The following is a 26149-nucleotide window of genomic DNA, read 5'->3' on the forward strand; positions in this document are numbered from 1 at the left end:
TGGGGTGCTCTCAGGAAAATCACTCAAATGCAGAACTACCCATTGTGCTGAGGACTCAGGTAGGTCAGCCCTTTGCATGCTCTGCTTTTCACTCAAGGTGCTCATCCGGAGTGGAAACCAAAACCTTCTTTTCTCACAGGTCATGAATTAAGTAACTACAGCTGGTTTCCCAGATCTCTTACCTGCTGGTAGAAATCTCACATAGAAATAATAAAAGTCCTGATAGAGTAAATTATTTCTAGAGGTATCTTTTTAATCACAGACTGCTGTAAGATACCTCTTCTCCAGTAGCAGTGAGTCCAGGAAGCACAGAGCATCTGCCAGCATTAAAAGGAGAGCACATCTAAAACCACAGCTCCAAGTTGTCAAAATGCTGCTTGTTACAGGAATTTCATCCATGATAACACTCAGCTAGAGCAGTCCAGGTAATAACAGCAATAACAAACAACAAGGAGAAAGTTACAGGCACGCTAATATAAATGGGGCAGCATTGCTCGCAGATATTTTTAAGTCCCAGTAGTGTTGATCCGCCCATGAGCAGGTCTGGATTCACAGAAAAGGAAAGAGTAAGTGGATGACTACCCCACAGGAAGTTTCTATTTTAAAAAGTGCCTGCCTTGACTGAAAATCAAGATAACACCTCTGAAATTCCCACCTGTCGAATACATTCTGTTTCCTCCTTGGTTTTCTTTTTCTCTCTACAGTGAACTGAGCTGCTCTAAAATTATTTTTCTGTGATTTTCACCAAAAGTAGATATGGAAGAAACTGTGGACAAGCACTGAGGGCATTAAGCCCACAAGAGACTTACCCTTTGTTCCCCTTGAGAAATCGATACAGTGCCAGCTTGAGTGGACTCTGAATCCAAGTTTTAACTAGACAGAAGGTGAAATCAGTTGAACCTACCTCTTGCTCAAATACTATTCTTCCCTTAGTATCCCACTGTTCTCCAGAAAAAATGGTCTTCTGACCTGTTGGTCGCCTGTTGGTGACCATTTATGCAGGCACAGGATCCAAACTCTGTCCCACTGTGTCCTCACCATCTGCATGTTGTCTACCTCTCTATCAAGAGCCTCCAACAAAAGCTTCCTATAATAGAATTGTCCTGACTCACAGGTAGGGGAGGAGGGAAGCTGACCTCGCTGCAGCATCAAGAGTCTCTGACGCATTCTGGGAGGCTGTGGTTTCGGGTCTGAAAGAATTCAGCCTTGTTTTCAACTAGATTTTATACAATTAACTTCCAAAATATCACCCTATAGCTCCATGTCCATTTGAAACTTGATATTGTTTAGTGGTTCAGCTTAGCACTATTCAGGGCTTTAGCCGTGCGCTTGACGAATTAGCAGCACTCACCAGCAGAAGAGAGTTTCTCAGAAACGCAGCCACCCAGGCTCCTGACTGGCTCCACCTCTTGTCCGCCCACTCCCAGTTTCAGACATTTCACATTCCAAAACTGGAAGTGTCTATGCAACATAAGGTCACATTATTGCACAACATGCTCTTTTCCTTCTAAGAGCCACTGCATCTTCAAAAGTACATCAACTCTAACAGCAAGAGAGTTGTTTACAGTGAATTTCTATCTGAGTGGGAGTATTTTCTCCATGAATCTTATAACAAGGACGTGACGTGTACGACTCTTCCCTACATTTGGTAAAATTGTTACTGAGATGGCATTTATTCAATACTTCCACATCAGCATGCCTTCCCCTTTAAGCTGCCTTTTGAGAAATTGAGAATTCATTTTTACACTTCCTTAAAGTATTTCTGTGCTGGATAATTTTAGGACACACTAAACAGAACAACTTCTGCCTATCTTATATTTAGAACCAAGGTCTTTGCAATGCAGCCGTGAAATACAACTGATTGTCACCAATGTAGGTTTTGTCAATCGTTTTTTTCTTGCCAAACAGTGTGAACAATTGCTGTGATCATTCCTCCAGTTAGTCTTCAAATTCTAACATGTGAATGAGAACTCCAGTTCCAATTATACTTGAAGAAAACCTTCCATTTTACATAGGGGACTACAAGTGAAGTGGGCTTTACTGTTTTTCCCAATGGACAACACACAGGAGAAAACGGTGGAGATACATTGTGTTATCTTTGAAAATGTGTTCAGCTTTTTGGTACAATTAAGTCTTTGCTATTAGCACAGAAGGCCTATTAGGTGTTTCCTTGAATGCCAGTGACTTAAGTCAGTATCACCTAAACACAACTGTTGACATATTTAAATAAAGAATTAATGACCAGTCCTTATGTGTCCCTTCTTCTTTCTACTCAGATCTGTTACCTTTGTCTTCAGCACCACTGGGGCAGCTAAGCAGTGGGGAAGCAGAAGGGTTTGGGGCTGGGAGGGTTCCCAGCACCATCTGGTAAGAATGGGGATGCTGGCAGGATTAATGACTAAGGCAGCTCTAAAAAATCCTTCCTGATTTCATAGGGTCAAGCAAGCTCTCCACAAGCTGTCAGTCCTATCCTCCCAGAAGGAAGAAGGTTCAGATCAAGCATTCAGAAATCTAATTCAGGCTACCCAGTGAAAATTATGAGGGTCAGAACAAACCAGTGACAGAGTAAGGGGAAATGGGAACTCAAAAGAATCCTGTGAGAGGGGTAGAACAAGGGACAGAGGAGGATGCATCAGATGTGCTGGCACAATGCTCTGCTGTAGGTAAAGGTAGCCCAGGATTTTCACTCTGAGTCATTTATTTGCAAGATATGATTGAGAGTCAACTGCCCTTCATTCAGTGGAAGAGACACCGAAAATGGAGCTAATGGCTTAAAGTTACTTAGCTCCTGGTCAGTCTGCAAGCAAGTAAAAGGTTAGATTGTAATATTTAACCACAACTCCCGTGCCTTTCTGAGAAGCCCAGGGTAAGCTGCCTGAAGGAAAGTCAGACATTGACCATGCTGCTTCCTGTGTGCACCAGGTGAAAAAACCTGCACCTGCCCTCAGCCTCACGTTGATAGAGAGCTTCCTCTGGTGCAGCAGCTGTCACACAGCCCACTTTCTGGTACAGCCCATTTCCTCCTGAGGGAAATTTCCCTCAGGGACAACAGGGGCTAGTACTCTGTGCGTGCCATCAGTCATGACCACCAAAACCGCCAGCTGGTCACCGTGCAATATAACCAAAGTTTTAGTGCTGTGACTAGAACTTGCTCCATGTGTCAACGAGAACAGCAAGAAGAACTGATGAGAGATAGCAAGACAGAGAAAAAGATTGATAGAAGTCTGGAGGCACAGTACCATAAGGAGAACTCAGAACCTACTACAAATATTGGTATTATTCAAACAGTTGGTTTAAAAAGTAAAAGTTAATGTTCATCCATGAGAGGTCACTGTGTGATACGATGAACACTTTGGTGTCAGCAGCATTCCTCTCCCCTCCCATATGCTCAGCACCAGGTGTCCAGTCACCCACAGTAATGTCTCAGCTATTACCCAGCTCCCCTCGGTAGGGGCTGTCAGGCCAGGCATTAAAACAAGATGAGTGGAAGTCCTTCACCTTGATTGTGTAATCTTAGTCAATTTTACAATGACTTTAACATACTTTTTATTCCCCATTAATCTCAAATGGAGTCCAACAGTTTAACAACCCCCATAGACATCTTAAATAACCTGTATAATACACACAAAATTTTGGGAAACTGAGTTTAAACAGCAAATATATAAGCTCACAAATGGACAAGGCTTCTCTGGTTCCCCAGGGTTTGTATTGTCTCTATTGTAGAACCTGTTTCACTTTGACATTGCTTTTTCAGTAGTTAGTAATCTTTTTCACAACACAGTGTGGGACATGAAGACTGTCAAGGTGATCTGCCCACAGGAACTTCTTAAGCATAAAATTCTTGTACTGCCATTCATCATGAGATGAGAGACATAATAAGGCAGATGCAACTTAATGGCAGCTGAAACCATTTTAGCTCAGATCAGCTAATCAAAGGTCTTCTTCATGGAGTAAAGTGACTTAAAGGGAAGTATTTCATTCGGAGATTTCCATGGGAAAACAAAAAAATAAAAATAGCAATATGGAAATTTTCCAGTGGAAAACTTGTTCTTGTGGAAATTCCGCTTTCAATTGACAAATTGTTTTTATGGGAAATTCCTAAGCAGCTGTAGGCACAGCCCTCATGCTGAGAAGTTTAAAAGCAGCTGATGTTTGACCCAGCACCCTCAGATCTCCCACATCAGATAAACTACAAAAGCAAAGCCCTCATCTTTCCCTTACTCCCAAGCACACCCTGCAGCACACAGCAATCTCACTGCAGGCATGAAGTATACTGGCTGCAGTGGCAGCATGCACGTGGTTACAGGTGGGGTGCTTGAAGGATTCATCTTTTAATGTCCCAAATCAAGACTAACTAGAGGCTCTTATATGAGCTGTCTCTAATGCTCTGATAACTCCAATACTGGTAAAGCTGTCACTGACTCCAGCAACAGGTTTACCTGCACTAGGGATTGCAGGCTCAGGAGAATCTTAAATGAAGCTTCTCACAGTGGACTGCATCAGGGAGAGAAAACTTGGGGCTGACTTTTATGTGCTTATGTGAATGGATATAACTCTATCATTATTAATTGTTTTACACTGGCTTAAACCTGTCAATAAGAACTACACACTCTACAGCTACCATTACAGAGAGCAAGACAAACATTTTTAGTGAGTTTGCTAAGGGTCTTCTAAATTTGCAGGAGGAGCATTGAGTAAATGTCTCCTTTACAGAGCAATATTAGGAAAGCATAAACCATTAATTATAGTGCATCTTCTATCCACCACTTCAGCATGAATCATCATACTGTGTAAACAGGCTAGTAATCGTATTTATGGTAGGGCTCAAAGTATCTCAGAAAGTCAGAGGAAGAAAAAAGCTATTACAGGAAGCAGGCTTGTACAAAACCTCGCAGTCCAGAAAGGTACTAGAAAGGTACTGAGCACCTAAATCATTTACCTAAACATTTGCAGTGATTTACAATGTTTCTGTACCAGACCTGGACATTTCACACTAATGCATTTTTAACACAAAATAAAATTTAGAACCCTTTGAGTAAAAAAGCTAATTCTACTGACTGTATAGGACTGGTCTTCACAATTTATTCTCAAGAGTGAAACTGTCTCTTTCCCAACTACCTTCTGCCCCATACAGCCTATTCAAGTGCAGAGAGGATCCAGCATACCCCCAACTGAGTTGGGCCGGAGGAGCTCACGCACAGTGGAGCTTTGGCAGGAGCAGGAGCCCGAAGGTGCCATTGGAGGCGGCTGTCAGCAGCTGGCTGCCTGCCAGGGGCTGCAGGCTACAAGGTGAAGGAGTGGGCAACAGCCACTGCTCAGCTGCTACAGTGACCTTCAGCCATGCTGCTCTGCAACAGGAATGCACCCCCTGGCCATGCTCGTGTTTCCACACACTTCTTGGCTATCTGCAACACCACATACACACGCATGACACTGAGTTCAAACACACAGCCCCTGTCTGTACTGCACACGAGGCCAGTGAGTTCCCGTCTAGCTCTACTGCTGCTCCACACCCAGGCAGCACAGCAACCAGATGTGCTCACCAAGGCATGCTGCACGGCTACAACAACCAGACATGCTGAGGTCAAATTGCAAGTAACTTGAATTTCAGAGATGAGCAAAAAAATCCTCTGTCTCTCCACCTGAAGGAATTAGTCTTTTCTGACATCACAGTAATAAAATTGCAATAAAAACCTTATTAATGCAAGCTTTGTGACTGAAGTGACAAGAAGGGCATTTATTTTCAGAGCCAGACACTCAAAGGAATACCCCACATGGTAGATAGTGTAAGTATCCTGTATTTCCAGTATATAACAGAGCTACTTCTACTACACTGAAGCACATGTGATAAGGGAAGAGGGCCTGGGCCCTTCTCCATATTCTCTGCATACCTGTTACTATCACACAGCTGCTCTCAAGTCTACAGTTTCCTGTGCAGTACAAACTGCATACCACTTCCCCTACGGAAAAAAAAAGGCCTTGCTTGTTCTTAATTGATGATGGAAATACTGTCATATTTTCCACTAGCCAAGCTTGAAACCATTACTGAACGAACCTTCATTAATTTTTCCACAACATTTTGCAGAAATGTCAGGAAACAGCTGCACCAGAATGATTAACTGTCCTTATCACTAGGGCTTCATTGGCCAAATTCAAATTATATAGGTTTTCTTCTTTCAAAACTCTACATTTAGTGAATTTTTTTGTTATTCTTTAGTTGACTGTTTCAGTACAACACTTTCTCTTCAAAAATACCTGATTGCACAGGTTCAGTAGCAGACAGACATTTTATGACCAGTGGAAGAATTTGTATAGTTTGGAGCTGAATACTTCTAGGAAAAGATTGCTTCCTGCAGATTGCTCAGCTGTGTCTTTCTTGGATCAAATTCAATGAAATTCACAACTTGCAGTCAGATTGTATTTGCCAGTCAGGCTGAATTCATTACACTGACATAAACTTCTCTTGCTGCATTTTCTTACTCCTTTCTTTTCCTCTCCTTGTCTTTTCCTTGTCCCTTCTCTCTCCCCACACTCTCTTTCTCACCTCTTCTTTGAGCTATACCATGTGTCAAAACTTATCATACAATGCCCTGTACATTTTCTGGCAAAAACAAGTGGAACAGTACACATCACCATCCCAAACATGCAAAGGCTGAGATGCTAGAAGGCTTAGTACCAAATCAAAGTGCAGCCATCTGGAAGTAACTGCTAGCGTGGATCTGAGCTTCCCAACTGGCTGAAACTTTGCAGTCTCAGAACTTTTTAGCGAAGTGTCAGTGAGCAAGAGACTCCACTCAGATTTGCACAGGGCACTGGACTGTAATTTTTCAAAAATGCAAATTCTTCAAATGTTGATAAGAACACAGCAAGGTTCATAGGATTGCTTTTAAAGACTGACATAGTATAGTGTCTTGCTTATATTTTGAAATAATTCAGGGTTACTACAGCATGGTATGTAACAATAATTCTGCATATATGTCACTGGCAGATTTAAAATTGCAATTGTTCACTCATGTCTTAATTGAAGCTGTAAGCCTTGAATCTATAACCTTAAGATATTTTTAGACAGAGGGAAATATAGATGTAAATCGGTATATACATGTCTTGGAAGTTACGTAAAATTAATGCCATCAAATGAGGGGTTCAGTGGTTCAGTGTTCATGCTGCTATGACCCCCTACCCCCAGCAAAAAGTAGGTTACTTGCAGAATTATAAAGAAATGAAACATATAGTGTTTATCCAGGTATTCTAAAGAATCCTTCCTGCTGCCCGTATTCCAAGACTATTTGCATGTCTTGCTTTTTAGAAGTGTCTCTTGCACAGCAGTGTGCATTGCAGCACACCATCCCCACACAGCTCTGCTCAGAGAGAGCCAGCCAGTGATGCCCTCACCCCGTGCTGGGTCAACTCCTGAACTCCTGCACTGCCTTCAGCAGGTATATGGACACCTGGGAGCCCCTGGGCCAGGATGCCTAACACAGGATGGTGGCCTTGTTATTTAATCGGTGCAGTGCTGGCTATGAAAAAAACCAGCTCTGTTTTTAAATTACTCTACCAAGATATCTGCTTAGATGGCAGAAATTGCAGTACACTATATTCTGCTTAAAATACGCATGAATATATATGGGTTCTATTTACAAGATATGAAATACTGCCAAAAGTACGCAGGTTTTTTGAGGATTTGGTCTTATAATACACAACACCAAATTTCTCCTTCACGATATCCTTATCTGTCTCTGCTCTAGTTTGAAAGCAGTAGCTCGCGGTGCCAAAGGATTTCAAGGACCGTGTCCTTCCAATAGGCGGGATGTCAGTGCACTGCCATCTGCGGCTGCACGGGCCACATATTCTGCGTGGGGGAAAATGAAGTTGCTAGATTTCATTAAACAAGCGCTGATTTTTATGGCTTTCGGGGCTGGTTTTGTTTCTTGGGGGGGTGGGGACACTGAAATAAACAGAAGACAAAGTGCGCCTCCCCGCAGGCGCAGCCCGCCGCCAGCAGAAGGGTGCCGGAGCTGCCCGAGGGGACGAGGGCTGGCAGGCGGCAGCTGCGCCAGGCGCGGGCTTTTCCTTCCCCATCCCGCCCGCGCCCGCTGCCCCGCCAGCGCGGCCCTTCGTGCCCGGCAGCTGTGAGGCTGCAGAGCGTAGTGCCCATTTCTGCCTCCTCTGGACGTTCTCGTGTCTCATTCCGCCCCCCCCCCGCCCCGCCACGGGCTGTCAGGGAACTGACGAATGGATCTGCTGTCCAGCCACCCTGCTCGGCCGCCTCCGGGACGTGAAAGAAGAAACGTGGTTTGCCTCTCTCTGGCTACTAGCGGGACCAGAAGCAAGTGCTCTCACTTCCCCGAGTTTGCACATCTTGAGTTCAAACCTACAGGAAGATTCACCCTCCTTCTATTCACACTGTCAGCAATGAGCAGCAGGATCTAGGGGCAATGTCACAGCAAAATCAGAGACCTTGAACTTGCTTCACCCTTTGCATAGTCATTTATATTTGGGCAAAGTGGGTAACAGCTCCTTTAGCACTAGAGTAGTGGCATTTTATGCTCGCTCGGCATTCACTTTACCCAGGTATAAATAGCAAAAGGTTTCAGGCAGTAGAGAACCAGGACCAGTATCTTCAAAGGATTCTCACACAGAATAAAACAGCTAGTCCTCCACACCACAGCTTGTGCAATCTTGCTCAGCTGCAGGAAACATTCCCTGAAGGACGGCTGGGACTGCTGGTTTGGCAGTATTGTATGCTCTGGTCCTTGGAGAAAATGTGCCACACCATTCCTAGTGGTGGAATCAGACTGCAAGCTTTCACCTGTAAAGTGGGCAGTAATAGGGTTCCATTTCTTAATGGGAGCCTTTTACCAGCTCGCACAGCATATTTACTACCCTACCAGTATTAAGCACTTGCCTTAATATCCTTAGCACACAAGGTAATGGTACATATCATCATAGTTACAATAACACTGGTTAGAACTACGTTAATTGAGAGCAACTACTCTAAAATTCAATTGTTCCAAACAAAAAGTGAAGTGTGCCATTACTTGGCTGACACATTATCATGGAGAGTTCTCAGTGTACAAGAGCCACAGCAGTAAGGGCCCAATGCACACAAGTGCCGTTGAGTTACACGCTAACAAAACCTGAAAAATGTATGCTAAAACTCCATTTCAGAGGATGGCCGCCATACTCTTGTGTACCAAAGTTCTCAGTTTTCCACTTAAACCCTTCCTGGTGAGTCAGGACATGGCCAGGTTTCCATACCGCAGCAGTGTTCCATTACTGCTCCTTATAAATTTCACACGCTGTTAATGCTTTCCAAACTGGCAACAGAGCTCAGGGGTGCATGAGGACAGTTTATTTTCCTGCTGAACTTTAAACAGAAATTCCACAGGACCTCTGGCGGGGGTAACAGCCCTGCTGACAGCCATCAGTTCACACCCTCTCACCCACCCAGCTTTGATCCCAGGCTGTGCGGAAGCATCTCAGTTGCCCCAGAGACTGCAGAGGTGGAAGAGAACAACGCAGATACCCACAACTTCCATTGCAGGGACCTCAAGAGGGATCCATAAGAAGACATGTCCTATATAGCACCATCCTGGACTGCAGAATATTTGGGATAAGTTCCAGGGTTGTGCAAAGTTCAAGGGATTGTCCTTCTCAATTTAACCCCTTCTTTCACTGAATTCATAGATAGAATGAAACATAGGTCCAAGACTGTTTCTGAAATACAGGTCTAACACATAGTTCTGAAAAATCTGGTGGGGCTATCTCAAAATATGTTCTGTGTTTTCTTTGAACACCTTCTCCTGTGCTCATAATATCACATAAGAATCTCCAGTGTCTTCCTTATATACCTAGCTCCTATGGCTGAAAATAAATATTGGATAACAGTAATAAAAAAAAAAAGATAGTCAGTGAGAGAGATCAAACTCTTAGGTTTCTTGAAGGTTTCTTAACCTTTCACTCTTTCAAGATAGTCTTATTAAATTCTAAGGGCTAACAATTCTCTGACCATCAAGGATGTGCCTGTACAGAGAAGATGAGAGAAAAGGAGCTTCTCAGTGCTTCAGGTCTCCTACAGCAACAAAAGTAACTGTGTGTACTGCACACAGGCATCGTTTTTGAGACTGTCAGTGTGAAAACTGACCAACTTGTGACTACCAACCCAAATAAACATGGAGCTGCAATCAGTAGTTGAAAATTGACCTTTTCTTGACAAGATAAATTGTCTTCTGAACTATCTGATGCCACAGTAAGACCTCTGTTGGTGATCCACTAACTTTAAGCTATCTTGGGTTTTATTGCGTACAACAACATCAGCATTTTCATAACTGCAGATTCAATGTGCCCAAGTGTTCAAGACCCAGAGGAAAAATTAAACCTTGAACAGTATTGTCCATGGTGCACTTGAAATGGAAAGACTGTCAAGCAGAAATCACCAACTTATATTTTAAGACGAAGTAAATAAAAATCCCCAGACATTTCAGATATAAAAACCTCACCCACGATATCTTCTTATATTTTTACAAGCACAGTTTTCTGCTTGTTTAGTTCAAGAAGTGGGCTTCCTGGATACTTGATACAAGAACTGTGTAAGAGAAGGGAAAGTGGCAAACCAAGTATGTGGACAAAGCAACGACATCACTTCCAAATGAATAAAAACCTGCCCCAAAAGAGAAATGTCTCTGATTTCAGCAAGAGTGGCATTCAGTTGTAACAAAAGGACATTTAATCAGAATATAAATGTGGGTGACTTCCACATGAAGCCTTTTGAGAATGAAAAACTATGCTCCCAGACCCCGTCCCTCAGCTCACACAAAAACGCCCTTCCTTCGCTCTCCTACCTGGCTGCTGCCATCAAAGGTGCAAGTGAGTAATGGTTCCAGTCAAAGCAATTTGGTTCACCACTCCAGAAAATATGGCTGTTGACTCTCTCTTCCACCTGTTTGGAAAACAAATATTAAAGATCTGTGATCAATTCAGCCTGCTGTTTGATTTTATAACCTAATTGACATTATGGTGTTGGCTACATCAATACACGTAAGAACTTCAGAGATTCAGTCACAGTCCTTCTTGCTACCTTCAGAGCAATGTGGCACCAGCAATCAGTAGCTCTCCTGTGGTTTCCAACTCGCTGTGGCCTAGAATACGCATGAACTAATATATGCCAAAGTGAAAACAACAGACATACAAGGCCACTAGGTACATACAATGATGTATTTTCAAACATGATTTATACAAAAAGCAGCCTAAACACAAAGCATGAAGTATCTTTGTAGTCTCTTTACATTTACACCTTGTCATTCCAAGTGTTCTGCCTAATTTCTGTCTAATTTTGAAAATATCATGCCCAAATCCTAACTTAAGAGTATATATTTTTTAATTAAATGCAAATACTTTCCTGTTATTGAACCAGAGCAACATGATGTCTTTCATCCTGCTTCTTTCCCGTTTTAGCACTGTGCTTTAAAAGTGAGATCATCTCTAGGAATTCCCTTTTCCATATGATGCTAGTGTGTTTTAGAAAATAGGTTATTAGCCTACACAGTGAAAAACAGTCATAATCCTTACATCTCTCTTTACATGTGATGGCACTTTGGGAAAGACCACAAAGAAAGTGCTCTCTGCATACAGAAGTCCTGCTGTAGGCATGTTGCAGGAGTGTATGTGCATCCGAGGCACAGAGCACCAGGAGATTTGTTCATTAATGTGTTAGACACGCTAGACAGCCACAGGCTGCCCTGTTTACACCTGCAGGGAGTGGGTTATCAAATACCCTTAACTGGGGCATACAGACAAGGCACCAGGAATTGGAGACTTACATCTAATTTGTACACAGTGGAGCTGACTGAAAATGCCCACTTTGTTAATACTGAGGCAACAAACCTTCAGTGAGCTCCTAGAGACAACATACTCCAATGGGCCTGGCTGTTCTGGTTTTGTGAAGACTGGTGTGAACACACAGACAACCAGAGCATGCATTTTGCTCAGGGCACTTCCTTTCAGGCTTCCCTGCATCCTTGAATGCCCACATATGAGATTCCAGGTGATGTGACAGGGATAGGCAACAAGTGTGAGCATCCCAGGTGGATGTGCCCTGCACAGGGAGAAGCACCCTAGGGGTGCACAGGGTCCCAGCAAGAAGAGCAGCTCATGTTGCCCTTTCTCCTGCTCTTTTGCCCTGGCTGTGTCACTGGGCCCTGGCTGACTACCATCTCAGGTGATCAGGTCACCACAGCAGAAGAAGGTGTGTGCTCTTCAAGGGTTTACACAAGTCATGGCAGAGGAGCATGCCAGAGAACTTGGACAGGAGAATCTCAAACTTAGCACACCGAACTTGCAGATTTGTGCCTGTGGCCTGACCATACCATACCCTGAATCCAACAGCAAGCTTCCCTCTGCTTCCAGTGAGTGCGACGGCTGCCCACACTGCCCATTACAGAGGGAAAGCCTGTCCTCTGTGGGGTAGGTGACACATGGCACTTCCACTGCTAGCAGAGCACAAATGTGAGCTGGTGGAAACAGGGTGCCAAAAGCCAAAAGGTAAAGCAGGCCTGGAACCAGTTGGCAATAGAACGGATATGCTTATGCTTTTTTTCCCTGCAGTGTTTGCTACCAGCAACAGAAACAAATAGCAAATGATAATGTGTTACTGACCAGCAATGTCAACAGCAGTCTATACAAGCATCTGAGTATATAAAATAACATATGCTCTGGCTGCAGCCCCTGGCGCTTTATCACACCAACCTACAGCTTTCTAGGAAATGATCTGGGTGTGAAGCCAGGAACCACTTTTGAACCTTTGAACAGATAGGGCCCAATATGGTTTTAATCTGTTGGTGAAACCTTGGCATGGCTCTACTCAAGGGCAAAACTCTGTATTCAGCAGGGCCAGCATTTCAATTGCTAATTTTACAATTGACCTGAAAAATGCCCCAGCGAAAAAAGCAAAGCAAAGCAATAAAGAAGGCGTGAGTCCTTATTCTCCCATCCTTCAGTAGGACCTAGGGGTGCTCTGGACTGTAGCATCCTCTCCCTGGTGTGGCATGGATATCTTCCAGCCCTAAAGCAGATCGCTCTGTGCTTCCATAGGTCTAACTGGTTTTAGTGATGGCTACATTTGCACAGATATTTTTCATTAATATGCATCATGAACTTGTTTATCCAATCTGCAACTTAAAGACAAGGGTCTTTATTCTCATTTGCACTCAATCCTCTCTGTAGCACCCTGGCAGAAGCAGAGGAGACTTTAATGAAAAGAGAATAAAGCCATAAGTGAAAGTCATCATTTATGGAACAAAATCACACTTCTGCTGCTCCAGCTTCATAGAGAGTGTTTAAATTGAATCCACTAGGAACACTATATTCCATTTTCCTCTCCTTTATTTTAGCTCAAAACTGATGGGATCCAATATCTTCCCTCTTGCTCTGGTAATCTCACTGTCTTCCACATGGTGCCTCAAAGAACACTCTAGCCTCTGATCCATTCAGGGCAGGCTGGATCAGTTTCTTATTTTTTAGAAGCTTCATCATTACTTACAAGTAGGCAAAATATTATCCAAAGCGAGACCTGGTTAAGGACAGTAGGGTTTTGTCCTGGCAGTACTAGTGCATCTCCTTACTAACCTACATCTCACAGCAGCACTGGTTCTAGCAAACAGGACGTGGTCTGAAGGAACAGCCAACCTGCAGAGTCTCTAACAAGCCCAGACAATGCATGTGTCATCAAACAGGATTTTGCTGCCTACTTAAAGCTCCCAGAGTTATTGTTTTGATAGTAAAACCAGGAACTTCTAATTTGTTTTTATCACTGCATCAGTAAAAATTTGAGCAATCCTTTGTTCCTTCGAAGCAGCAAAGGAGCATGCCTCCAAGTGCCTGCCCACCAAAGACAGACAGCAATGCAACCACCACTGCTGAGCATTTTCTAGTATTTCTGGTTTTTCTAGAATTGCTAGCTCTCTTCTTACAACTAACAAATGATTGGAGAAACGGAAATGACCTCAAGTTGCATCAGAGGAGGTTTAGATTGGATATTAGGAAAATCTTCTTTATGGAAAGAGCTGTTGAGCACTGGAACAGGGTACCCAGGGCAGTGGTTGAGTCACCATCCCTGGAGGCATCTAAAAGACATGCAGATGTGGCACTTGGGGACAAGGCCTGGTTGTGGACTTGGCAGTGCTGGTTTAACAGCTGGACTTACAACCTGAATGATTCTGTGATTCTATTTGGTCATACCTGGTCATGATTCTCCTAATCTGCTGCAGTTGTTTGCCAGCCATTGGGACTATGAACAGACAAGTTCATCAGAAGGGAAATGAGAGTATGAAAATCACAGCATGTCTCACTGCTTGGAAGAGTTTTTTTCAATTTGAACTTTGTATCTCAGACTCTCAGGGAATAGCCTTTTACACAGGACCTGGAAACACAGGCAGAAGTGCTCTGATAATGACTCTTACACCATCTGCTTTTGGAACACTGCTAGCAGCCTTGGCAACCTCTGTAATCATTTTCTAGTCATAAAACTACACCTGCAGTGGTGAAAAAAAAATGTAACAGAGACAGCAGCATCATTTGACCATAAGAATTAATTAATTTCATGGATCAAGAATAAAAACTTTGCTTTATATTACTTCTTATATATTTGTTAAAGTGACACTGTAAGGTCAGTTGAGGGTAGGGGGTTGACAGGGAAATTCCTGTGCACCTTCCAAAGCAAAAAAAGTCAGAAATCTCATGTGTATTTTAATCAGAAACTAAAATTTTAGGAAAGCAACTGGATAATATTTTACTGCTAATTATTCAAAGATTCTGAAATAGTACAGTAAACAGGTGAAATTGCTTCAAGAGTACAAAGGGCAAATAAAGCCATGCCTGTGTTACTCCTTAACTGACTGGCAGCAGATAGCATTCCAGCACAGACTGTATGTAACTTACCATGGTTTGCGAATTTACCTAAAGCCTCACTTTGACCAGGTCTGTAAGGTACCCTTAAACTGCAGCAAGATTCCAGGATTATACAGAATAATTTGTACTAAAGAAGAGCCAGGCAATATGGGTAGAAAAATGTGCACACTTCTGCAGTGCATCAACAAACAACTTGAATTAATGGCTGGTAACCCAGAACAGTGGGGCTATATGCATATCTCCCACTCCAAACCATCTTGCATGAGTTCTCTCTTTATAGATGTTTTCTTACTTAATGCAGTCAATTGACCATAAAAGCTTTTGTACTGTAATATGTTAGAGTGTGAAGCCAGTCCGTGTGGATTTTCTAATATTTTAATTTTTTAATTTTCCAATTTTTCTCTTTGTACTCCTTTTCTCCTTCTCAGACACAGACGGTCCATAGAACTCTGTGAATTATCGTCTGTAATGGGAGAAATAAGAAGTCTAAAATTTGCTTGATTGCAGCTATGATGCATTAAGCTCCAGGCATCAATCTCAATCGCAGCACTTTTTCTCCAAATGGGCAATATTTTACAGTTATCGCTCTCTAAACAAAACACAATTTATTATACACACAATTTGATAGCTACGGCAGCTAAGACTAGAAGCAAAAAAGTATTCTGACATGAGGAAGGTAAAAGCAATGTCATACTTTAAATTGACTTCATATAATCAATGCCAGAAGACAATCATCTGTGAAATGATGTTCATGCCATGATCAAATGCAATCACACCATATGCAATTGAATTTGGAAAAAGTGGAAGAAAATTATTCCCATTAGTTTACTGGTATTCTTCATGTGTTCACACAAATCATCTTTGAACAGATGAATTAAAATACTTAAAGCAACTCTACCTTTGCCCTCTTAATTCCAGGTCATTCTGGCAGCTCCTGATACTGCAGAAATATGTTTTCTATAATCAGTTTGATGAAATTAATGGATCAAATCTTGAACTACTTCCAAAGTAAAAGGTATATAATTTAGTTTTTGAATCAAATGTCTCTATGCTGTAAACATTTTTGTCTTCATTACTAAAACAGCAAGAGCTTTGAAGCCTGCTTTATTTTTCAGTATATATGCTTTTTTGTTTTCCATGATTTTCTCAATAGGAGTGTGATAGCCCATTTAAATTTGGTTTATAGACAGCTTTTCTTCATTTTGGTATCCTGCTAACACCATGTTGCAGATCTCAATGCAAAGAGCACCAAGAAATCTTCGTAAAATTTCAGTTTGTTCAAATTTGTACATGCATAAATTTATGTGCGTACATAAGTGTTTATATACATAAATATATTTATAAATCCATATGTGTATAGTATACATATTATATAAATATAAACAGACTTATTTACTAATGCATGTGTGTTACTGGAGGTGGTTTTATTGTCTCTCAGGCTCTGCAACACAAACAAAATTTAACTATACACATAGGTGATTCACTTTATTAAAACCAGGAACATAATTTCTTCTTGGGAGCCTCTCTACGTTATCTCCTCTATCTTCAGAGCCCAATCTGCACAGGAGCTTATTTTGCTGCCACCACTGGAGCTATGATTTTGGGTTACTTTTTTTCACTTCAGCCAGGAGCTAAATTAGCAAGAGTGCATCCCCCTAAGTATAGGTCCATAACCTCACTACAAATAATGGTTTAGGCACTGCCAGCTGAGACCAGCACCCTCACTAACCAGGCTTGATGCTTTTAGACAATGGTCAAGCTGACAATTGACACAGTGTCCTCAAACACACATTGCTCAACCCATTTGCCTAGCCTGCTGCTGCCAAGAGGGCTGTTTGTGCAGGCAGCTGGCAGGAAGATGGGAGTACATCTGGCGATCCTCCTAGAGTGGGCAGGGAAAATGAAAACACCAGATCTCAGCCAAGCCCAAGATAGGATTCTAGGTAAAGCTCATGCTCTATGGGATCCAAACAGACTTTGGCAAAATCATCACGAGGAACCTCCCACACAGAGTGGCCTTGGCTTCCATTCTCTCTTTGAAATTACTACCCTGCTATGACACCCATGTATTGGGGAAAACCAATACAGCAAGGTGTACGACGAAGAAATTGAGGCAGAGACACTAAGTGGCCATTAAGGCCACTAAGCAGGCACCTTGCAATATGGGAGATATCCCACGAGACCATGGCAATTACTTGAGCTGTCAAAACTATCTCCATCTCCATGGAAAGGCCATTGCAAGATCAAGCCCATGGCAGAGTAACAGCAGAGTAGTGCTGGACAACCTCAGCAGTAGGTGACAGCTAACTTGTCCCTGAAAAGCTGGCAACTAGTCAGCCATGCAGGATACCAGGAGGGAAGTGGGATGCCTGTGAGCAGCAGAAATTTGTCAGCAGGGAAAATGATCTAAGGACTTAGGGTCTGTTTGCAGAGTTTTGGTTGTTAACTGCAAAATCTAAGCCAAGGTTCCCTATAACATAAAACTAACAGCTCAGTGAGTCTGGTGTTAATTAAAAGTATAGACTTCACTCAAGGCACTCTGAATTTAGACCAGATAAGCTGAGATCAGTCTCGGACAGTTGCAGAGACAGCTTGTACAGCACAGGATTACACAACTGTTGCTGCAGGTTGGCAGTCCCAGTGTAACACCATCACTGGCAGCTGATCATTTGTCTTGAAAATCTGAACAGGCCACCAAACCATCTCTGAGCACACACTTTTATAGCACTTCTGCTGGACCTCATGTGACCTCTTCACAGGGAAACAAGCGCTCTATCCCACTACCCCTTGTTACTGCCACATCTAGAGAAAGACTGTTTAAACTGTCCTCCCTCCCAGTCCCTCCATGCCTTAAGACTACCAAGAGAAAGGCAGCAGTGAAGTCTTTGGTCCTTCTCAGGTCCTCAGGCAAGATCCCTCTGCACTGATGTCACTGTGCTCTTGGCGTGTGCTCAGTAAGTCAGTAATTTGTCATGAGCGTGGGCCCTATCCATACATGGCAGGCTGGAGGAGGAATGACCTCAAACTCCACTTCTAATCCAGGGGGTGTTGCCAAAGCTCAGTGTTTGAGTTTGATGCATGAAGCGCAGAGATATTTTCAGCTACTGAATCACACTTTTGGCTCCATGGCTAACTTGAACCCCTCCTTGTTTGCAATTTTTTGTGTTCTGCGATCACCATTGACTCTCAGAAAAAGAAAATTAGGTGGTGTTTTAAAGAAAAAAACCCTACATAATCATAAATTTGAAGATTATTTTGAAAAATCAATTTTATTTGAATAACTTCTATTTTATTCTCATGCATGTGTGCAGGAGTGGTGTTAAACAAATTACTAATAGATTATGGTGCATCACCTATGTCTGGCTTCTTTATTTCAGGTTCTAAATATATGCTATTAAATGCTGCCAGTGAATGTTTTCTAATGATTTTTGTGTCCAACACAAGAATGAAACAGTTTGAAAAACAAGGTGGTGCAACAGCAGATAGCTTGGACATAGCTACACAAGAGGTCTTAGCTATATATTCCTATAGCTGAAGCAAAAATATTTTGCTTAACTTGTCCCATGAAACTATATTCATTTGACCACAACTCACAACTATAATTTGAAACTGGCAGTAATGAAAAAGCAAAACCTCATTTTACAATACAAAGGGCATAAGGCTTAATTGGCTTATCCTTCCCATTACAACCACATCATCTCTCTGCCACTGCAGCCTGAGCCTACTCTCACTGATTTGGGAGGAAAGCCCCAGCAGAGAAATTATGCAACCTCATTCACAGCTAAGCAAGTCATTTAAGCATATGCTTAATTCCATCTCTAATCAGTAGTCAATTCAGCAAAGCAAAGCATGTGCTCAAGTCAAAAGTGAATATGTAGTGTGCACCTTTTTGAATATGGGTTTTTCACAGAGTGAGGATGTTGCTCGAAACTTCCCTTGATTTCCTTTGGAACTCATCAGGCTGGGAGAAGGTAGAATTCAGCTGTTAATCAAACTGTCACTCATGCATGTAAAGCACTAGTCTTTTTAACTCATCCATAGATCAGTTAAGCAAAAACAAATTTTAAAAAAAGCCACGGGACACATCCTTGGAGTGGACACAGATATATATATATATATATATATATACACATACTACCCATGAATTGCAGGGATCACATAGGCAGGAGTCAATACAAAAAAATGACGTAAGTAGGTACCATAGGAAATTCTGTACATCCAGAATTGCTGATGAGCCTCACTGAGCCTTTTCATGGAGGGAATTGGGAGCTTTTCTTATCTACTGGAAGAAGAGTGAAAAATAATGGGCATTTCGACTCTTCATTTACATTTCTCTCATGGGGGAATGAGGAAAGAGTGGGGATAATAAACACACTACTTTGATAAGGAATGTGGCTCTTCCCCTGATGGACTGAAGTTAACAAGACAGCCTCTAACATCATCTGAAACCTATTCTTTTCCTTTAAATTACCTTTAGTCTTAGCAAGCAACATTAATCTAACAGAGACGACTTCCAGCCGAGCACAGATCCCCAGGAGCATTCCTCGACTGCAGACAAGTGGGAAAGGAAAAGCCTCTTGCAAAGAGCAGGGCTGGAACTAGTCATGGGGAATTTATGCCCAGCAGCAGGCTGCACCATTTGCCTGCCTCTGCCCTTCGCCCCAGTAGAAGGAGCCTTATCTACCTTTGCAGATATCAGAATCAATTACAAACACCATGGGGCTGCCCTAAATTATGCTCTGCTGCCGGAGGCTGCTTTCTGCCAAGCTCCCAAGCAAGTCCCCATAGATAAAGGCTGTGGGGAATGTGGGAAGGGAGCACTGAGGGCCAGGCTCTACCTGTTCTTCAGCTCCTCCAGCTGCTGTCAATGCACTGACTTGTTCTCTGTTTGAGATTGCAATCTGTCCCTGCCCCAAAGGTGCTGCCAACTGTGGAGTATAAATGTTTTCAGAAATTAAACAACTCCAGAAAAACACACATTATGCAAACATCTTCTCTCTTCCCAGATGACACAACATGGAGCACCAAGCACAAACAAAAATGGACCAAACAAAGCACAAAGGTGTTGTGGAAAAACACTCATTTAGTGAAGGGCTTCTCTGCTCTCTTTACAGCCATTAGGACAGTGATAATGCTGAACTGGCTGGTCAGCCACAAAAATTGGATAAATTGAGACACGGAAGAGACAATTGAAAGCAAGGAGACAAACAGCAAAAATAAGTGAGACAACAGATGGAAAGCAGAAATGCAAAATCTAAACTGCAGCTGTAATTCTGCTGGTAACAGTCACATTTAAGAGTAGTTCAGTTTGCTTTCCAGTTTTGGAGAGGAAAAGAGTTTTCTTATTAAAAAACCCCAGCTTGTTAGCTGAACTGCTGTGGGTTTTCCCCAGATATTTTGTGGGACAGGAAAATTATTTTTCTCCAAGCCTAGGAATGAAGAAACACTTCTAAGAAAGGGCAAAATTCTGACAACCCTCTGGTGTTGTCCTAGTACTGTTGGGAGGGGAGAGGAAGGTCACATCAATAAAATCTATAGCCACAAGTGAAAAAGCTGTGTTTTAGCTGCTGCTGGCCAGGGCTCAGTCCCTGGCACTGTTCAGAGCTCTCCCATGGTAGCACAACTTCCTTAGTCTTTCTCCTTTACTAGCATGACTGTTACAATTAGGCAGGAAAAGGGTAGTTATTGTTGTAGCAATGTTTTTGTAGGTTTATTTGGCAGCTTTTCTAGCAGGATTTTAGTATAGTTTTGATAACATGCAAGTATGGGAAAGAAGGATTTCCACATTGGCCAAAGAAATAGTTGTGGCAAGACTACCTATTTTTAACATGGTTTATTCCTAGCACTATTTCAGACACAGTATTTTCTCTCCCATCTGTTGACACAGTTGTTTTGTTTCTCTAAAGACATAGTTGTCTGTCTCTTGGAGAAAAAAACGAACACCAACCATGAATAGTTGCAGAGAAAAACATGAGACCAAAACCCAATCAAACAGTGATCTGGTCAAAAGGTAACGCTGGCAAAGCTTTGTGACTGAAATGTTGAGCAATTCTTCAGATGCCTCTTAAAATTTACATCAAGTATTTTAAGTGTGACTGTGAATCTTTAAAATTCAGATCTGGTATACTCAACAACTAAGTTTATTGATCTAAAGAGTCTGACTGCAAAGCTGCTCTTGGAGCAATCTACCAGTCTGTTCAGGAGGAATGCAGACACAGAGTAAGGTGCAAATACTTTCTTTAATAAAGGAAGGAAAATGTAATGAGAGCACCAAGGGGAAAAACATAAACCCCAAAGGCTGATAAAAATTAGACTGGTAAAACAGGACAAAACATTAAGCAATCTTTCTAACACTTGGGTTGCCAGGCTGTTTTCTCTGATTTTAATGATAATTTTTTTTGCCTTGTTGGACTGCTGGAGTTCATGGTTATGATCTCCCAGGCAATCTGAAAACCTTATCTCCTCTCAAAGGCATTTCAGGCAGCTTGAGAGTTTGTAGGTGGAAGCAAATAAAACTGAAGCATGGCTAAGGTAGGACCTCTGCAGATCACTAAAGCACCTCTGTTCTTGTAGGACAGCCTATTTGCTGGAAAAGCTGCAATATGAAAACCTGATATATTAAAGGTCAAGACTCCAATACAGAGCAGACTCATCTGTATTGCGTTTTAATTTCTTTTTATGCCGAGAGGTGCCAAGGGTTCTGAAGAGGTGACAGAAAGATAAATCATGCATGATAAACTGGAACAGAAGACAAGGCTGTATTCAGAATAGGATAGCTCTGCTGGTGCAGCTGTCCTAGCACACTGTACTGACAGCGTTCCCAGCACAGCCTTCATTCGTACCGGCAAAATCATGTTATTTGCTGGCACAGCTTTTTCCTGAGGTCCCTATTCCCAACACACTAACTGTTTCAGTAAAAGTAAAGGTTTGTTCTAAGTGTATCCACAGTGAGAGCTTTTGTGTGTGTCAGAGATCAAGTCACAGATCATGCCTCTTTACACCTTTGACCAAGACAGTAGAGACATCAAAAATCTGTAAAATAGGCATGTTCTTCATTTGACTGGAGAAAGAAGTCCTTTGTAAAGACTTCAATACTGGCTTCTGCTCCTGCTGGGAATCTTACCTTCTCATGTGCTTTTGCAGAAATGCAGAGATAAAATATCTCACCACACATGCCCTTATCATAAAGATTTTGGTATTTCCACAAGCAAAAGAAGTTTCCAGGACTCCTATGAGTGACCCCAGCTCCTGCTCCACCCCTGTTCTGTAGAAGGCTCACCCACCTGGCCCTGCCCACATCAGCAAGGCTGAGCCTGGGCTAAGCACCCTTACCCAGAGCCACAGAAAGGGGGAAGCAGACAGTGGGCTTGGTGCTGCTGCCTGTTGCAGGCACAGCTTTCTCCCAGGATGGAGAAGGGAGGACCATGATGTACAGCGACACGGGGGAAAATTATGCCAAATCAAGTGCCTGGTACTATGTGGGCAGTTTAAGAAAACTACCAAATTCACCAAAATGATGAAAACCACAACTCATTTAAGATGTATTTTAAAAATAATTTTATTAGAAAGCTTTCAGAAGCTGTGTGTAAAGTTATTTTCCAGGTGTCCTACATGGTATGACCTACTGATCCCAATCATTTAACTGATTTAAGATTTTAAGACTGTTGTCTGTGATTTTCATAAGTGAATGGGCAGTGACTTCAACATGCCTTTGAAGAAATTAGGACCAGCAAAGGATATTCATACTTGGTTTACATATTCATATTCTGGCAGCATATTCATACATGGTTTTCAGCCTGTTAAAAGGTCTTACCTGCTTACCTCCCTTTGGTTTGACAATGTCTACAGCTGTGGTCACTGGCCACCCAGTATTACCTAATTTTTTTACAAAACATACAGTACCTATTTCTGGAAGGCTGGACTTACTCCAGGCTACTGTGGTTTCCATAGACAAGAAGCTTGAAGGTTTGGGATTAAAACAGTGGGAGGTTGAGAAGAAAATTGAGGACCTGGAAATAACAACTGATAGTCCTGACGCAATCATCGCTGAGAACGCTGCAGCTCTGAAAAATGTAATCAACAGCCTGGAGAATAACCTCAGATAAAATGCTAGGCTTTGGAGGCCAGTGGAAAGCTCCTGCAAGGACAGTTACAAGACAGGTTCTGGTACACTTTTCCATATAAGTTTCAAGAATTTCTCCTCAGCATCATATAGGAAAACATGATATAAAAGCTTGTAGCTATCCAAGCTACCCCAGCACGTCTCATTTAAAGGAAAACTGTTGTTAGCTAAGAGCTACGACAGCACAGCTTCCCCTAGCTATGGAAGCTGAAGGTCCTTCTGTCCCCACTTGTTCCATGCTAGCTGAAGGCTCACATTTCCTGCCTCATTCAGTGTGAGCCCTCCACTGACCTTCAGCTAAAGCCAACCCAGACAGCTTTGCCTGGAGTAAGAAACAGCACTTCCGACAAGTAGGATGGTGGAGTAGTCATCTCCAGTCTATAAGCAATGATGATCCATGGGCAGAGGGTCTTCTTTAACCTGTGCAGTCCCTTGCAATTCCTGTCCACTATGTGAGATCTGATGCATAGATGAACAGTTATAAAAAAGCCAAGACGGGAAGTTTAACTTGCTGTATCACTAAAGTATTAGCTGAAGAAATAAGCTTACCAGACATGCTACTGAATTTAAAGCATTAAGTAAAAATTATCTATGATGTGGTACTTGAGAGAAGATTCATTACTTCAGAGCAGACACACAGGTTTTATCCTGAATTTTCAGAGCTCATGAATGTTTTTGTAGACAAAGTACCCCCCTTGAATATCCTTTTGTGATAGTCATGACAAGAAAGTCAGAATAAAATACAGATTCCAAATAGTGTACTAACCCAATCCCTCTCTAAATTGCCTTTTTTTTTTTTTACTATGCACAGAAAACTCATTAAAAAGCATTATATTCTAAAGAAAAAAAATATTGACCTTTGAAACACAAATGACAATGCAGGTGAGCAGAGCCTCCGCTAAATTTGATGCCTGTGTTCCAAAAGCCAGGTGCCAGCTCAAATGGATACCACAACACTAAATGGCAGAAAGAGACTGGCTGACTGAAAGAGAGTGGCAGGGATTAGCTAAACCTGGTTTCTGAGGATGTTTCATATTAATATATGGTATCTTTGAGGCCTGGTTTCCCCAAGAACCAGACAAATGGAAAACCAGGTTTTTAGGCTACTTTTGCTTTCTGTGCTGCATTCAGCTGAGCTTTGGTGCAGCTGCAAGCAAAATACTAAGGAGTGTAAGGTGGCAATTTCACCAATACTTGTCCCCTTAAACCCTCATGGTTTAATTTTATATTAGGGCTCCTGCTCAAAAATTAGTAAAACCAGAAGCCTGGTGAGAGGCCACTCTGACTGTAGAAGCTCCAATCAAGGAAAAACTGCCCTAGTAAAGGAGACAAGAAAAGTGCACGGGACTTAAAAATGCTTTTGGTAACAGACTCAACACATTAGGCCCAAAAAAATGTTTCTACCAGGAAAATATAATGCCACTACAAAGAAACATAAGAAATAAAGCTAAAGGCTTCTCATGAAGAATAAAAAACACAATAAACTATAGTGATCACTCAGAAACTCCGATACAATGAATGGTTAAGAAAAGTGATAAAGTAAGAAAAAAAGGACAAAACAGATCCCTACTGAGTTCTACATCTCCAAAGAATTATTCTAATTCCCACTTGAGTGTTTCCAAAGATTAAAACCATCAATTCTGATTCAGGAAGTTACAACAGATATATTAAAATTCAGTCAATTATGTCCCAAACCACTATTGCACTGTTCTAGAACCTTTGAGATCACCAGAAACTGCTTACATGATAAAAGAGCAAGCACTCAAAGAAAAGAAGCTATGTTTTTCTGTCAGGACTACTTCATGGGAGACAAGAAGAATTATGAGATCCCAGGAAGAGTCTCCAGGCAGAGCCTGCTGAACCTTGCATGACCTTAGGACGGGTAAAGCACTTCTCACCACTTCTCTAAGGATTGCTTACTAATACACCAATCCTACAGCAGTTTCGACATGATTAAAAGAGGATAAGTAAATGGAGTCAGAATTAACTTTGCTGGGGCTACTCCATTTCTTCCATTCTGACAAGTCAAAGAAATTCTTAACTTGAACTGCAGATGTAGGTTTTGGCACCTATGTTCCAATGCTTTTCATACCATTTCATTACAGCTAGTCCTGGCAATGAACAATGAAGTCCTCAGTGGGTTTGCAGATCATCACAGCAACATGATCAGAAAACTTGCATCCAAATATCGTAAAAGTCAATGGAACTTGGATTGAGACCAAAGAGTAATGCTCTTCCCTGCTAGGGGTGATCAGTTATATATCATGTTGCTTCTGTGGATGAAAGTGAATCTTTGCCCATGCACCAATTTTAATTACTTAACAATAGAGCCTGCTTTTGAACAACGTAGTGTGTTTTCTTTTATGAAAGAAAACACAACCTGGCACAGAGAAAACATGTCTTCGATTAAAAATTCCACTGACTACAGTCACTATGAGTAAGACTCTCACACTATTACCTAAGTGAATGCACATACATATGTACACACACATGCACCAGCTTCCTGATCTAGAGGTCTTCTAAACCCTTCCCTGGGAACCTGCACCACGACAGATATTTGTAGCAGGAGAGATGTCGTTCACGTCGTCATGGGGACACAGATTGTATCTCACCTCTCATGTGAGATTATTCTCTAAAATTTTATACATTTCCTATCTTTAAAATATGGAGACATTTCTGTGAAAAAAAAAGAGCATAATTTTAAGGAAGAAAACAAAATGTTTTAAGTACAGCCTAAATATTTATAAGATATTTTACTTTTAACACCAATTTCCAGAGATTATCCATAAACACAAACACACTATTGAATTTATGTAATAATTATTTGGCATGTTACATCTGCAATAAATGCAAAGTAATATTGGTCATATTTCTATCTTACATGCTGTTCTTAGTGCAGAGGGCTTTTTTGCCAATAGGGCTGTAATAATTCACATACCAACTGGAAGAACAAGTCAATCTGACAAGAGTTGGATCTGAAGAGAACAAAAATCACAGAAACATTTGGGATGGAAGCCACCTCTAAACAGGTCATCCTAGGTCACCTATAATAGTCACTTACCTAGTTGAGGCATGACTGACTCCACACTCTCCCGTGGCAGTTTGCTCCACTGACCTAAATGT

At 41.9% G+C, this 26149-nt stretch overlaps 1 protein-coding gene across 3 annotated transcripts in view; it reads right to left on the reverse strand.

Annotated features, from left to right (window-relative positions):
- Positions 1-26149, reverse strand: part of HIVEP2 (HIVEP zinc finger 2) — a 137225-nt gene that overhangs the window by 40947 nt on the left and 70129 nt on the right. For all 3 annotated transcript variants that reach the window (XM_082303475.1, XM_082303476.1, XM_082303477.1), the window contains one exon: positions 10842-10939. The gene's annotated coding sequence lies outside the window, so the exon portion shown is untranslated. The remainder of the gene's footprint in view (positions 1-10841; positions 10940-26149) is intronic.

The sequence above is a fragment of the Coloeus monedula genome, assembly GCF_965178545.1.
Source record: "Coloeus monedula genome assembly, chromosome: 2".
Taxonomy (NCBI): Eukaryota; Metazoa; Chordata; class Aves; order Passeriformes; family Corvidae; genus Coloeus; species Coloeus monedula.